Here is a 16,359-nt window from a genome sequence, read left to right as displayed (position 1 = left end):
CAAAATATTTACCAAATGAGTTAGTCTCACATTAACCATTAAGAACGGTATGTTATGAAAACCATGTAATATGAAACCCATAAGTTATTTAAAAATGATTAGCAATTATGGTTTGACCATGCCTTAAACAAAATTTATAACGACGCCTCTCATAAAATGTAGTTATCGATCTTAACCTTGTCAGCAACCTACTATAACTAGCTACACTTTGATTATGGGGTCTTATCACTTATTAGAATTTGTATTTTCCCCAGACTAAAAATGGATTTACAACATACATAGATTTTACAACATACGCACATACAATACGTATAATCTGAAATTTGAGAAATTTTAAATTGAAATATGAAATGTAATACATGAAATTTGATTATCATACATACATTTTATAACATAATAGAATACATACGTACAATATAGATTATCATACATACATCATCATACATGAATCTGAAATCAAAGACATCATAATTCATAGTATCATACATATATCGAGATTTAAAAAATGGACCATTTTTCGATTTATGTGTGGCATCCTTGTAGGGTCATGTTAATCTTCTTTGCGTCATTCCAATTTTATCGGACGTCCCAAAATTGGTTGGTAATTATTTGATGATCTCTCATTTACTATATGATGATCACGTCTTGTTGTTTTGGAGAGTGGTTCACAGAAAATATTGCAAATCTTATGATTGTGTTGAATTGCTTTTATTTGGTTTATAATTTGAAGTTTATGAACCTTGAGAAATCAAATTATATCAACTTGGAGTTGCTTTTCAGTCGGTTGATGAACAAATGGCACCTATCAGAGGTTGTAAACCAGAAAAACTTATGTTTGTTTACTTGGGCATACTTTTCAACTCAAAGATATATAGACTTTCAAGTTCGAATTTGGTTAATAAAAAATCCAATGTTAAGTTGTCTAATTGAAAGGGGATATGTTAGCTATTGGTGGGGGTGGGTCGTCTATAATCATAACCTTGGTGTTGGGTTTTATTGGCATAAATTGTATGTCTATTTTTTAATGTCGATAATAATGAAAGACGTTTTGGAGAGTATCATAGCTAAGTTTTTTTTTGCGAAAAGAAAAGATCGAAAAATTCATTGGGTGAAATCAATGTTACAAAAGTCGTGAGTTGTTTCTAAGTCGGTCAACTAGCGTGTAGTGAGTATGCGGCTTAGGCAAAGAATACTTGACATTTGGTAAATCATAAAAGTTTTAATTTTGAATATATATATATATATATATATATATATATATATATATATATATAAAAGTTCATATATAAACTCTATATATTGTTTGAACGTATAACCAATTTTGGACCAATTATTTAAGAGGATTATGATGGTAATTAATTTATAATTTAATATATTAATTTTAAATGACTATCCTAAAATTATGCTAACTGATGTAAATTAGATCAAGTCATTTTTTCTTTTAAGCCTAGAATGGGATAATGAAGTAGACTTCCTCTTGGTACTCTAGAAGAAATAGTTAATGGGTTATTGTCACTCTAGCCCAATGATGTTTAGTATATTGGTTTAAAAGGTCCTTCACGTTTTTTTTTTTTTTTTTTTGCCTTTTAGGGGTACGTACTTGTGTTTTACCTGCTAATAAAGGGATAGACCTCATTATAAGCCAGTTTTACCGGTTACAATAAACTTTTCCTTTTAAAAACTCATGGGCCCACTTTTTCTTTGTTATACTTTTGTTGACTTCACATTTGTACTCTTAGGTTCCACATCTTTTAGATGAGCTTCTCAATCACATTTCTACTCTTTCTCCTAAACTCTTTGCTCTTCTCTGTATAAGCTGATGGGTTTTGGTCATAAGACATCCAATGTGCTCATACAAACCCTAATGCTTGGATCTAGGTTTCTCTATTGTACATACTTTGAATCCAAGACTATAAACCCTAATTCTAGCATATGGAAATCAATATTAACATATCATTAGGTTTAAGAACATACCTTGATTGTTATATAGCAATAACAATCCAATTCCTCCTTGAATTGACCTTGGAAAGCTGAGAGTCACAAGTGTCACTCCTCTAATGGCTTACAAACACCATAAGCAAGTGGAGAAGGTATAAAGAGAGAGGAGGGAGGTTAGAATTCGTCCTTAGGACCTCTTGGGAAGGGTTACCCGAATTCATAACCCTAGGGGTGTTTATATAGGTGTAGAGATAGGGTTTCAGTCATTATCCTTATCTAGTTGATTATCCATTAAGCAACCAATAAGATAATCCTTGAATCCTTATCATACTCGAATTCTAAGGCTTTTCAACCTTAAATTCGTTCACCATACTTATAAGATAATCCTTACCTTATTTTGTAACTATCACATAATTACAATTCATCCCCTCAAGTTTAATTAATTACATTTGATCACAAAACTAATTCTTAATTAATTATCGACCAATATTAATTAAACAAATATGATTTCTCCTTTAATATATTATTCTTATAACATATTAATAAATCATATTATCCTCTCTCTCTATATATATTTCTCCAATCAAGTTGCTTTGGTGAAGGCAACCCAAAAGGACCATGCACCATCGGGTCAAGTACATACCAAAATAGTTATGGACTTAGACACTAATCCAACAGTCTCCCACTTGGATAAGTCTAATAACTATTCTGCGTATGACTTCGGATCCCAATCTGCAATCGTAGCTTTCCAAAGCCGCTGTCAACTCTGATCATATCAAATACGCGTGTCCTTAGATAAGGGATCATATAATCCTCCATTCTAGATATCATATGAGATATGATTTCAAATCATTCTCTTTGTACTATGTCTCGATTTCCGATTTATGACGACTGACTAATTGAACAAATCAAATTAGCCCTAGCCCGGCCGAGCATTTACGTTTGTCATCACTAAACCATCGAGGGGCCCAAAGATATCGCCTTTATCCTACTTTGAATAAAAGGAATGGATAAACTTTGATACAATGCTCGCTTGCACTCACGCACCGAATCACACACAACAATATGTTTTATAACACCAAGTTACTGGTGCGTTTACATATTATCAATGTGCAACCGATTTGCAAGATACAACTCACACATCTCGGTCTCAAGAATATAAGATGTTATCGTCTCACCAATCACTCATGATACAATCCATGGAGTGATCCAAGTGAGCGTGGGTTTAATCCAATGCTTAAATCACATTCATAAGCACTCATGAACGTTGCAGCAAACATTTGCTTATGTCTAATACTCTTTTAGACAATCCACACACCAATTCACGACAGTCTTCATTCATACCTACTTCCAACATATGAACGACTGTGGCCCGTTTGAATAATTCGATTATTCTTAATAAACTCAATTATTCTTGAAGTCAAAACATGCAAATGTGAAACACAAGAATAATACTAATCCCATATGGCCTCAAACCTTTGAGTATAAATAAAACTCCTTTTATTTATCACCATACCGATTACTCATTATTTGTCGTTTCGGGTAATCAACTTCTTACTTGAATTCCAACACTTGTCCCATGCTCCTAGCATGCACACAATGTTTACCTATGGTTCTTACTTTGTGAAATAGATCACATTGAACACATTTCCAATCCTTCTCATTTCACAACTCCAAATCCGTTTTTCATAAGTTAAAGAATATCAAATTCTTGTTACTTATAGAATATGCTAGATTCTAACATTCTATGCAACTTATCCTTTCGTAATGTCACTGCACCAAAGTCATAAAGACTATTGCCAATGATATTACAAAGTCCTCTATCGGAGATTGTTACAAAACAATTCCATAGACGTGATGTCTCTCACTCAAAGTACATTCTTTGAACATCCTTTTGCATAGAAGTTTCTAATCTAATCATAGATTTCTCAATATTCAATTTCCAATATGGACACACTTCCATATGTTCCATATGACAACTCATTCTTAATAGAATCTTATCTATTCGTAACGATGTCGATATAGTCCATCCAATATGGAAACATTTCCATATTTTCCAATACTATACTTCCAACTACTCACAAGCGACCAATCCTCGTCGAACTTGGATTGTCCTTTGATAGTTGTTTAATTATTTTAGTCTAAACCGATTCTAGTCCTTTTTCCCTCTAAATGTGCTCGACATTTGGAAAAATTTTAAAATGGTCAAACATTAAAGCATTTGCAATCGATCCTATACCCGAAGCGTATGGGACACGACACATAATGTTTTATTTGCTATGTTCTCAAAATTCGAATTGTGAAGAGGGATGCCGTAATCATAATCGAAATTTTAAGAACACACTATGTACCTTTGACTAAATTTATTAACATTTCTCAACCTAATCCTTTAGATTTGAAATGAAGCATAATATTCTCTCCCTTAATTATAGCAAAACAACCTTTCAACTCTTACAACTTTGCAAAGTATGACTCTTGTTTTCTATAATTAATATTGCTAACCTTGCAATACTTTCCTTAATAATCATACAATCATAACATTTATGCTCCCACTATCTTGATGATTATTATAACACATAACACTTATGCTCCCACTAGCTTCGACATGTATTCTTAAACATCTTAACTTCCAGAAAGACAATACCTATTGAATTTCTTGAGTCCATGTTTCTAATACATAGTGCTTTGATAATCTTTTATCAAGGTTTCTTGAACTTATACACATTTGCCTTCGATAGTCCATATGTGTGTCTAAACAATTAAGACTAATTGCCAAACCTCACAATTCAAATTATGGAAAGGGATGCCGTAACCATAATTGAATTCGAGAATGCAATTTTACAATCACTATCTTCTTAAAATCTGTCTTAGTGAAAGCATTTCCTCACAATCATTTTCATGAAGGAGGAAATCTTATGACACTTAGATTTAAATAATGTATAAACGTTCCTATCCATGTGAATTTGTCAAAACCAACGTTTACGACAAATTCAAACTCATATGGATCGAACTTTCTTAATCTTGATTTCTTGCCTCATGGTAGCACAGCTGCCCACCACGTCTTCCAAGTAATTAAGCATCTCACCCTTTCTTATCAATGTACCTTTCATTGATTAAGATGCCTTGCCTTTTATGCATTCAAGATGAGAACTCATAGAACTCATATGCATAATTAACTCAATTGGAACAGCACATAATCAAAATAATGTCAATACGATAGGTTGTCAACCTCAACTCGTGTGCTAGTGATGATTGGTAAGGTTTATTTGATTTGTTCTTGAAACCTTTCAAGACCATTAAGACTCCCACTAACTCCTTGACATAGACGATTCTCTTGTCAAAACATTTCTTGACAAACAAATATTCAAGAGTTAGTGTAGCTTTTATCAAAACACTTCATAAATTGGTCCAAGTTGGTCTTTGTCTTATTCAAGACATCACAATCTTACCACATTTAATGAAAGTTACAAACCTTCTTAATACTTATCACTCATTGTCACAATCTTAACTTTAAGATTTATCATTGGAACGAAGTATGATTGACTTCTTGATTTAACCATTTCTTCAATTCTTGATTCCTCTTCTTAGACATGCAATTGTACTAAGACTCACTTAGAGGATCAATTGAGACATGGTTCTTAATCATTAAGACCTATCATAAAGCATAAAAGCGACTCTCCCTTCTTCTTAGAATGGAAAAACTTTTATCTTTCTGCCTACTTGATTCTTCTTATTCGTTCTACTATTGATCTAAACCCTTTAATCAATTCAGAATTACACTTAATCTTGTAAGTATAATCATATTTACTAAACCTTTAGTAATTCATGACGAATGTCTTTGTTACTCTTATGGTGGTCTTGATCAACACGCAACTTTGTGTACTCGATCTTCTAGTCCTTCACTTGACACTTTGTCAACGAATTGGTCTAATTTCCAAATATGAAATTTCTCATTCATCGTGCAACCAAGTTGCATGATTCCAAATTTCTATCCAATTGAAACTTTGGGCGATGAGAAACTCTCCCTATTTGGTAAATTCTTGACATTTCCATAAATAACATAACTAAGAATCATATCCATTTGTTGTAGAAATATGCAAACACCAATTTTCATAACGATTTCATTGCAAGGAAATAAATAAATAAATAAGTCAAACAAAATTTATTTTATTTATAAAAGCAGCGGAAAACATATGTCCTTACAATGCAAAATCCATTGAAAACTATGTATTTCAAAAGAAAATTTTCTAACAACTCTATCATAACTTTCTAAGCTCAAAATCTAATCTTCAAGTTCATGCGATCAAGATCCATTCCTTGTGATTAGATTCATCTTGCTCTTTCACCAAGCTTCCTTTCTTTTCACCGATCCTGTAAAACATTCAAATGCAATCTTATTACATTATGTATTAAGAATTAATGAATAGGAACTTAATGGAGTTATATAGTGGATTTTACCTGAAGCGCAGCCATACTCTTTGACTCTCCCATCTTCTGGACTCTTCAGGCTCTTTGGGCAGACTTGTATCTAACGCCCTTTCTTTTGGCAGTAAACGCAGGTCGGTTCTCCTAGAACGTCCTCAGAAGCATGGTCGGTTGACTTTCCCAACACATACGCTCCATTGCTTCGCCAAATCATTTCTGATTCAGCAGCAATGAGCATGTAAGTTAGGTCAATGAGGTTGTTGTCATGATTCATCATATAATACTTTCTTTTGAACTCATTATATAATTCAGGAAGTGACTGCAAAACCCAATTCACAGCCAACTCATCTGGGAATGACACACCCAACATTATCAACCTATCAATGTGTGATTTCATTCTTAGAACGTGGGCACACACGGGTTTACCATCTTCATGTTTCATTTCCAATAGGGCTTTAGTGATATTGAACCTTTCAATTCTTCGATCTTGTGGGTTGGGGAGAACAATAGGAGGAGGAGGAGGAAGTGAAGTATGATTTCTCGTTCCTCGATTGAATCGTGGAATACCATCTTCATGTGGAATGCTTGTTCCACGGGATTTGGGAAGACCATAGTTGTCGAACTTTGACATCTACAAAACAGGAGAAAAAACAAATTCAAGTTAGTTGATAGATTGAGTCCTTGGTAGATCACCCAAATGAAATTCCAAGGTTAGGACCCAACACAATACGCTACAACCTAGAAAAGGGATGCCGTAATCTAGTTGCAGAATATTTGAAGGTAAGTGAATGACGATTCACTAATTTCCACCATGAAAAACGAAAAAGAAATTTAAGTTTTAAATCTATGAAAACTCCTAGATCCTTTGAGATACATTGAACTTTCAATGGCATGTTTATATCTCGATATGCCCCTCTTGTTTGTGACTGGGATGCCGAGGATCACAAAGCGGGTGTGAATAACCATGCAAACTACATGGTGCCCTCACATGTTACAATCACCTATTCGATGTGCCGGTAAACCACACACGCTCCACCGAACTATGACAAACATTGAGTCACCCTTTGCTACCTTTGCTTAGAACCATTTAGTGTGCCGGTTAACCACACACGCTCCACCAACGTCTTCGCAAGGGCACAAAGTGTAATTTCATGGAATTGCATCAATTCACTTTTGCCTAAGTAACTAAGATTGGGAATTTTATGAAAACATTTAGTTACTTTATATTTCATTATACTTATAATGGAAGGTTTCGTCCTATCCTACCCGTTCGGCTAACGACCCTCCACTAGTCAAGAGTGCGGTGGGTAAGAGTGGATACCCATTCAATCGCCATTTTATAGGCAATTTCCTTAAACACCCCTTATAGACTAGCTTCGTGAATGAGGCCTACTAACGGTAAGACTGACTTTTAGTTATACATATATAATGTTAGACTTTTAATGTTATATATAGTATAAGGTGTATTTTAATACTTTTAAAATACTAGGTGGTTCAATTTAACAATTATACTTTTAATTCACTTAAATTGTAAACCTAAACTTTTATGGATTTATTAAATCTCTTTTAATTATACACCTTAATTAATTAATAAAACCATATTGGTGTGAATTGAACTTTTTCAAAACAATACTAGAGTTTTAGAATTTAACATTTCTAATTAAACTTTTAATCAACCTTTAAATTCCAAAACTTGAGGGCAAGTTTTGAAACATTTCAAACCATAAGGGTTTAGAATTTAAATATGCATCAAAATTAAACTATTTAAATCAAAATTTAAATTCCAAAACTTGAGGGCAAGTTTTGAAACCTTTTTCAAAACATTAGGGTTTCAACTATTTAAATTTCAAAACAACAAAACTTTTGGGGTTCAAATTTAAACTATAAAACCTAAAGAGGCCAAATATGAAACTTTTCACAACAACAAGGATCAAATAACAAATAATTCAAATTAACATTTAATCACATAATTATCCATATTTGATGATTTCTTACAAAATAATTTATCAGTTTACTTAAAATAATTAATCAATTATCTTATAAGGAAACAATTATCCTATTAATTGATAAATATCTTCAATTAGATTAAAAATATAGTCAAATATATCATATAATCGGATTAATATTAATCTAACATGATAAGGTAATTATCCATAAGCAAAAACAACAAGAAATCCCGAAGTACCCTCCTTCTGACGAGTTGACTCGTCGAGTCAGCCTTGGACTCGTCGAGTCACCTTGGACTCAGCGAGTTCAGCCATGGACTCGGCGAGTCCAGCCTCCAGAATGCAAAAAATCGTATTTTTCAGTTACAACAAGCATCAATACAATAGAAACCAATCAAGGCTCTGATACCACTGATGGGTTTTGGTCATAAGACATCCAATGTGCTCATACAAACCCTAATGCTTGGATCTAGGTTTCTCTATTGTACATACTTTGAATCCAAGACTATAAACCCTAATTCTAGCATATGGAAATCAATATTAACATATCATTAGGTTTAAGAACATACCTTGATTGTTATATAGCAATAACAATCCAATTCCTCCTTGAATTGACCTTGGAAAGCTAAGAGTCACAAGTGTCACTCCTCTAATGGCTTACAAACACCATAAACAAGTGGAGAAGGTATAAAGAGAGAGGAGGGAGGTTAGAATTCGTCCTTAGGACCTCTTGGGAAGGGTTACCCGAATTCATAACCCTAGGGGTGTTTATATAGGTGTAGAGATAGGGTTTCAGTCATTATCCTTATCTAGTTGATTATCCATTAAGCAACCAATAAGATAATCCTTGAATCCTTATCATACTCGAATTCTAAGGCTTTTCAACCTTAAATTCGTTCACCATACTTATAAGATAATCCTTACCTTATTTTGTAACTATCACATAATTACAATTCAGCCCCTCAAGTTTAATTAATTACATTTGATCACAAAACTAATTCTTAATTAATTATCGACCAATATTAATTAAACAAATATGATTTCTCCTTTAATATATTATTCTTATAACATATTAATAAATCATATTATCCTCTCTCTCTATATATATTTCTCCAATCAAGTTGCTTTGGTGAAGGCAACACAAAAGGACCATGCACCATCGGGTCAAGTACATACCAAAATAGTTATGGACTTAGACACTAATCCAACATAAGCTTCCATGGAAAATTGTGCCCCCTTCTATAGAGTTGTAAATTCTGGTCTTATTGGTGGGTTTAAAATTAGGGCCATATCAACACCCCTCCATCGATCAGATTATCAGGTGTCATCTCCTTCGTCAACCATTTTCCTCCGACAACGATCTTCTATCACTGCGATTCCTCCGACAACCTGCGTCTGGACACTGCTTCCTCCGACAACCATCTTCCATCGATCCCTGACCATCTCCATTTCCATCGCATCTATACAGACTACAAGAACACCCCTTTTCTTTCTCATATATAAGAGGGTTTCCATGAGAAAACAGAAGCAAACCCACATTTCAGGTAAGGCTTTAAACCTGTTTGATTTGATTAGTGATTTAGATTTTGATGGAATTCAACTCCTAATTATGGATTTTGTTTTGTTTTCTTGTCTGGGTTGATTTTAGTTTCGATTCTATGTACACAAGTAGGATTGGTATTGATAAAATATATTGAAATTGGACCTCTTTGTGGTGCTCTTCATTTTTGGAGTTTTTATGCGATATAATAACCTAAATTTACCTGGGACGAGGTTATACATGTGTTTGAACTACAATACTCTGTTTTGAGATGGGCGTATTTCAATTATAACCAAGTCAGATTTCTTCCCTGGCCAAGCACAAATAGAAGGAGAAATTGCCTTCCCCGACGATGATTCATCCTCGTTTTCCTTGCCTACCTTCTTCTTTTTTCAATCGACGCAATGTTGATTATAATGAACAAAAACTTCGCAGAATTGGGTTTGCAGAAAGAGGATTGTATAGAAGTAAGTTTGATTCGATCAATACTTTACTTGACTGGTCCAACATCGATGTCAAATTTTTGTGTTAATTTTGACTTGTATATAAAGAAACTTAGTGGTTTGACTTTTTTGGAAAATTTCATATTTAACTCTTACTATCGCTCATGGAAGGTAATCCCAAGCCTGGATCATGTTGATACAAATTTCATCTTGACCAAATGCCATGTGGCATATCCAAATTGAAGATTTGGAAGGGGTTCACCGGATGACCCCTTCATATTTTTGATAATGACCTTTTATAATAGTAAAACACAAGTACGTACCCTTAAAAGACAAAAAAAATCGCGAGGGACCTTTTAAACCAATATACTAAACATCGTTGGGCTATAGTGACAATAACCCATAGTTAATTCTTCTTGGTGTAAGATAGGTTTTGGAAGAAGCACATAAAAAGAATATACATCTTTTCCATTTGTTTTGGATTTTATGACTTCAAATGAGAAAAACATACAAACAAAAGTTTTTTTTCCAAGTATCATTGGTCGACTTTAAAACTTGTAAAATATTCTTTAGCGACCAAATCGGCTAACATCTATTAGAATTGGATCAGTGTTTTCAAAATTATTGATTTTGTCAAATGAATCCTTGTTCTTTTAGAATTCATACAAAAAGTAGATTATTTTATTATATATTCTTTAAGATTATTTTATATTGTGTAAAATCTTCTGACTGTGTAATTTTTTTTTCATATTCTTCAAGAATTTCTAATTGATCTATAGTCATTGTGAATCTATAAAATGAATATTTTATGTATATCAAAAATATGTTATACAATATTTGTGGATCATTCTTAAAAAATGATTTTTTTTTATGAGAGTATGTTGAAAACGTTTATCAATAAATGCATTTTTAGAGAATGAAATGTGATTATTAAAAAATATTCTCCTTTCAAGTAAATTATTAATTTTAACGAAATTAAATTTATGATTCTTTATTTCGTGCTTAGTGAGTACTGTATATTTTTTGTATTTTGTAAAATGTAAATCGAATGATTCTTACAAAATAAAACAAATGTTCACGTTGTGTGTTATTGTTTAGTTTTTTTTTATTACAGATATTATGATTTCCTGATAAATCATTTGGTTTTTAAATATAATAATATGGATGTAATCGATTTAACTTGATTTCCAAAAATTTAGTTACTTTATTTTTCTCTCTCTTAATAAAACGTTATACTTACTATTTAATAGGCCTATAATTAATTAATTTTAATGATATTTTAAATGCTACCTCATATTAAAATCATGCACTTTAAGATCATAATTAAATTTTTTTTAAAATGAAATGGTGGCGATTTAGTCATACATTATACAATACTTAAGATTCACAATTGATCATAACCCTATATATATATATATATATATATATATATATATATATATATATATATATATATATATATATATATATATATATATATATATATATATATATATATATATATATATAGTGGTTCAAATAAGAACCCAAAAAGGTTAAGAAACCTAAGAACCATTATTTAAAATGTTTTCATTAAAGACATTTAGGATAAATCCAATATATATATATATATATATAGATCCGGTAATAAATTTTTTTTTGGTTTATTTTTTTTCGAACAAAACAAATTAATCATTAGATGAATCAATAATAACATGATTCACGAAAAAAAATCCCGAAAAAACATTTCGATAATTCATTTTTACGATGATTTTGTTGATATTCACTAAAATTGTCATAAAAGTAAATTTTTTTTTGATTTACCTATAAATGAATCATGAAAGTGTTTTTTCCGGATTTTTTTCTTGTGAATCATCTTACTTTTGAATCATCTAATGATTCATTTCATTTTTTTCCTAAGAAAATATGTATATAAAAAATTTCTTACCTTCCTACCAAAATTTTCCTTCTTATTTGATCTTAACTCTCTCTCTCTCTCTCTCTCTCTCTATATATATATATATATATATATATATATATATATATATATATATATATATATATATATATATATATATATATATATATAACAAAATTTTTTCCAATTTGCCATTAGTCGATGAACCAAGTTAAACAAAGGTTAAGAACGTCTTAAGACAACCGTCGGACTGTTGCGGGAAGATAGCTATACTAACATTAAATTTAGTAACAATTTTGTAGCCGTATTCACAATTTAATTGAGCAAACACTGTAGCTCCTATTTTCTTGGTAATATTTTTTATTTTTCCAGCCAAATATACAAAATTTTACTACAAAAATATAACCATGTCTTGACAAAATCAATTTTTGTTTTCTAAATTGTTGATTTATATATATATATATATATATATATATATATATATATATATATATATATCGTGTATAAGAAATATTTACAGTTTAATAAATATAATAATTCACTAATAAACGTTTTAATATTTTCAACTTAATACAGTCCATTTTTAGTTTTATGCATAAAATTCATAACATAACATAATACAATCCATTATACCATAATTCACATATTTAAAGAACTAAAATTTATACTCGCCCACCACCACGACCAACTACCACAGGTAACCACCAATCATCCGTGCCACTGTCGCAATCATCATTCCTTTCAAATCAAATATGCATATAAAATCATTGATTGATAGTTTAAATACTGTATTCATAATTTAATAAACCAATTAATTCATTTATTCAGAGTTTAATGCAAAACAATTATAAAAATAAATACATTTTTACATATTTATACAACTAAAAGATAAATATACTCACCATAAATTAATACAAACATTAATACATAAATCATTCATAATTTAACATAAACTTCATTAAAAATACAAAATTTAAATAGAAAATTCACAGCTTAATGTAGTCAATTCCCGGTTTAATACACAAAAATCACAGTTTAATACATAAAATTCATAACTTATTATAATCAATTCACAGTTTAAAACAAAAAATTGACCGCTTAATGAAGTCAATTCACATTTTAATACAAAAAATGATTATTTTATACACAAAATTCACAACTTCATATAGTCGATTCACAGTTTAAACAAAAAATTTATAGCTTAATTTAGTTAATTAATAGTTAAACACACACACACAAAGCTTAATCCACAAAATTCACAGATGAATGCAATAAAATCACAATTTAATACACAAAAATATGCATTCATAACCATATTATCAACTTAAATTTGTTAATATAGTCAATTCACAGTTTAATACACAAAATTCACATCTTAATGCAATAAATTCACAGTTTAATATATAAAATTGACGGCTTAATATAATAAATTTACAGTTAAAATAGAAAATTCACAGCTTAATGCAGTCAATTCTTAGCATAAAACACAAAAATCACAACTTCAATTCACAACATAACAACACACATTCTAAATTCAATTCACAACATAACCGTTAAACATAAACTGTGAATAACAATTTGAATCCAATATTATAAAAAATAAGAAAACAAACATCAATTCACACCTTAATAGTAGAAAAACTATGATTAACAAAAGTAAACAAAAAATAAGAAATTAAAACGTTAACTTCACAGCTTAAAAGATTGGTTCAAACACTAATTCACAATGTAAAGTGTATAATCTTTTCATTTAGGCATTTCATCAAATGCTTTATTTCATTTAGGCGTCTCATTCATTGTTTAATAAAATAGTTCATGATTCTTATTCACAATTTAATAAAACAATTCAGATACTAAGACACCACTTAAAAATATTAGTTTAGACACAAAGTATCAACTTAAAAATACTTGGGATACTCATTCACAACTTAAAATATACAATCATTTCAGTAAGGCATTTCATCAAACACCTTCTATGCACTTTGTTTCCAGTTATATTATTTATAAACTTTTCTACCAAATAACATATCAGAGAAGAGAACATAAAGTAAGCATTTATCAAACATATTGTGTGCATAACAGATATCAGATCTATAAGCACAACACATAAGATCAAAGCTGATTGTAATTGTACATTAAACACCTTGAGAAGAGGTCAATAGTGGTGGACGTCGTCAATAGTAGTGGTGGTCAACAATGGTGGCAAAAATCTGATGACAGATCTGAAGAAGGATGTTATAGATCTAAAGGTTTAGGTCTAGATCTATACTAGGAACACCACCGGAGACATGAAAAACCCATCAAAATCATTTAGATCTAAATAGATCTGAGCAAAAAACACAAAATAAAGTGGTCAAAATCACGTAAGCAGAGACGACAACAGACGGAGGAGGTGGTTAGTCGTTAATATAAGACCACGGCAGAGCACGACAACGAAGGTGACGTCATCGGAGAAAATGCCGCCGGAGTTGATGCGGTTGTAAATCTAACCTCGTCGGTTGTCAGTGGTGGTGGTTAAGGGCAGGATCCTAGAAATCATATTCAGGATCCTTAATATTCTCGATATCTCATGATCCTTAAATATATCATAGGATCCTGATTACTATCGCTAATATTTTTTAACACTTATAACGGTTATATTCTACTTCTTTTTCTCATATGTGCAAAATTAGTCAACACTAGACTTATTCTCAACGGAGAATCACTTCAACCAAGCTTAAGACCTGGGAATACCAAGTCAAACAACGTGCAAATACTTGTTCAAGGAGGATCATAGAAATCTCATAATTCTTGTTGATTAGCCTAGACTATAAATCACACACTACACATGATTAGCTTGACTATTATACTTGTACTCGTGTTACCTTCATCATCTTTGAAATCTTCGATTTAAATCAATAAAACACAACAAGGCAGTGATCATTATCACCTCCCAAGGTTTTATCTCAGAGATCCTATAAAGTATCAAAGGATTTCCTTGTAACTCACTTGCCTCACTTCGATCATTATTCTATACTTATATTACCCTAACACCATAGTCTCTCATATAATTTGGTCGAATTGCACTTGATCGATTTTTGACCAAAACAATGTGGCACCCACCGTGGGGTCGTGGTGTTCACAATCGTTCCAAAATCATGTCTACCCAACCTTATCATATTCCTATATGCCTCCCATTTCCTCTAAAAACCATACTCCACCCCCAGATGGAGCTCCCAAGAAAACTTATGAGGCGCTGAAGAAAAACACATCTCCGATCGCTACCCAAAGATTTCAGGATCCTTTTGTACCGATTTCCAATAACGAGCTCTTTGCTATGATGAAGAGAGTGGAACGACAAGTCACTCAGTAGCAGGAGGACAACAGGACAATACTCAACGAAATTGAGAGAATGAGGGCAGATATCCACAAACCCCAAGTAGCATGACCTTCGATCTTGCATCCCAAGATCCTGAACTTTGACAATACATGATCCTCAGGAAACCGCCACGAGATATGATCCTCAACACCGGCCTCTGCTCCCTCTTGGGGTGCTACTCTAAAAGAGCAAGCTTATATGATCAAGGATCCCAGTGAAACCTTCGTTACTCCCAATAACAAGGATCCTGGTAACTTCGTGAATAATAACACTTTTACTACTAACCTTTTAGATGTTGATGCAGGAATGAGCCCGACCATGGCCAAAAAACTTCAATAGTTAAGATAGATGATCTCAAGCATACCCTAAGTAGTCTAACCTATACCAGAAGTCTCCCTGATAAGCCACGGGATCTCAAGATTCACTCATGCGATTGCTGACACCGAAGTCCCAAAGCGCTTCCAAACTCCCATCATGAAGCCTTATGATGGGACTCTGGATCCTGAAGAACATGTGGCATAGTATAAGGAAAGAATGGAGATCATCTCCATTCTTACACATTTGAAGGAAGCTTGCCTATGCAAGGGTTTTGGTTCAACCCTCACAGGATCAACCTTGAAATGGTTGCTAAATGTTATTCCCTACTTTATTACTTCGTTTGCACATTTAGTTAACATTTTAATAACCAATTTTCTTGTAGCAGAACATTCGAGAATACCACTATTGATCTCTATCGGGTGGTTTGGGTTCCTAAGGAATCTGTGAGGGATTTCATGAACAGGTTTGGCAGGAAAGCTCTGAGTATCCCCAAC

The 16,359-nt window shown here is 32.0% G+C and overlaps 1 non-coding gene across 1 annotated transcript; it reads right to left on the bottom strand.

Moving 5' to 3' along the window:
- Positions 1 to 499: 499 nt before the first annotated feature.
- On the bottom strand, positions 500 to 600 carry LOC111895753 (U6 spliceosomal RNA). Its single transcript, XR_002851671.1, has one exon. It is a non-coding gene; the product is annotated as a U6 spliceosomal RNA (small nuclear RNA).
- Positions 601 to 16,359: the final 15,759 nt, after the last annotated feature.

This window comes from Lactuca sativa, chromosome 7 (genome assembly GCF_002870075.4).
Source record: "Lactuca sativa cultivar Salinas chromosome 7, Lsat_Salinas_v11, whole genome shotgun sequence".
Lineage (NCBI taxonomy): Eukaryota > Viridiplantae > Streptophyta > Magnoliopsida > Asterales > Asteraceae > Lactuca > Lactuca sativa.
The sequence above is the reverse complement of the archived record's forward strand: the minus strand, read 5'-3'. Positions and strand labels throughout refer to the sequence as shown.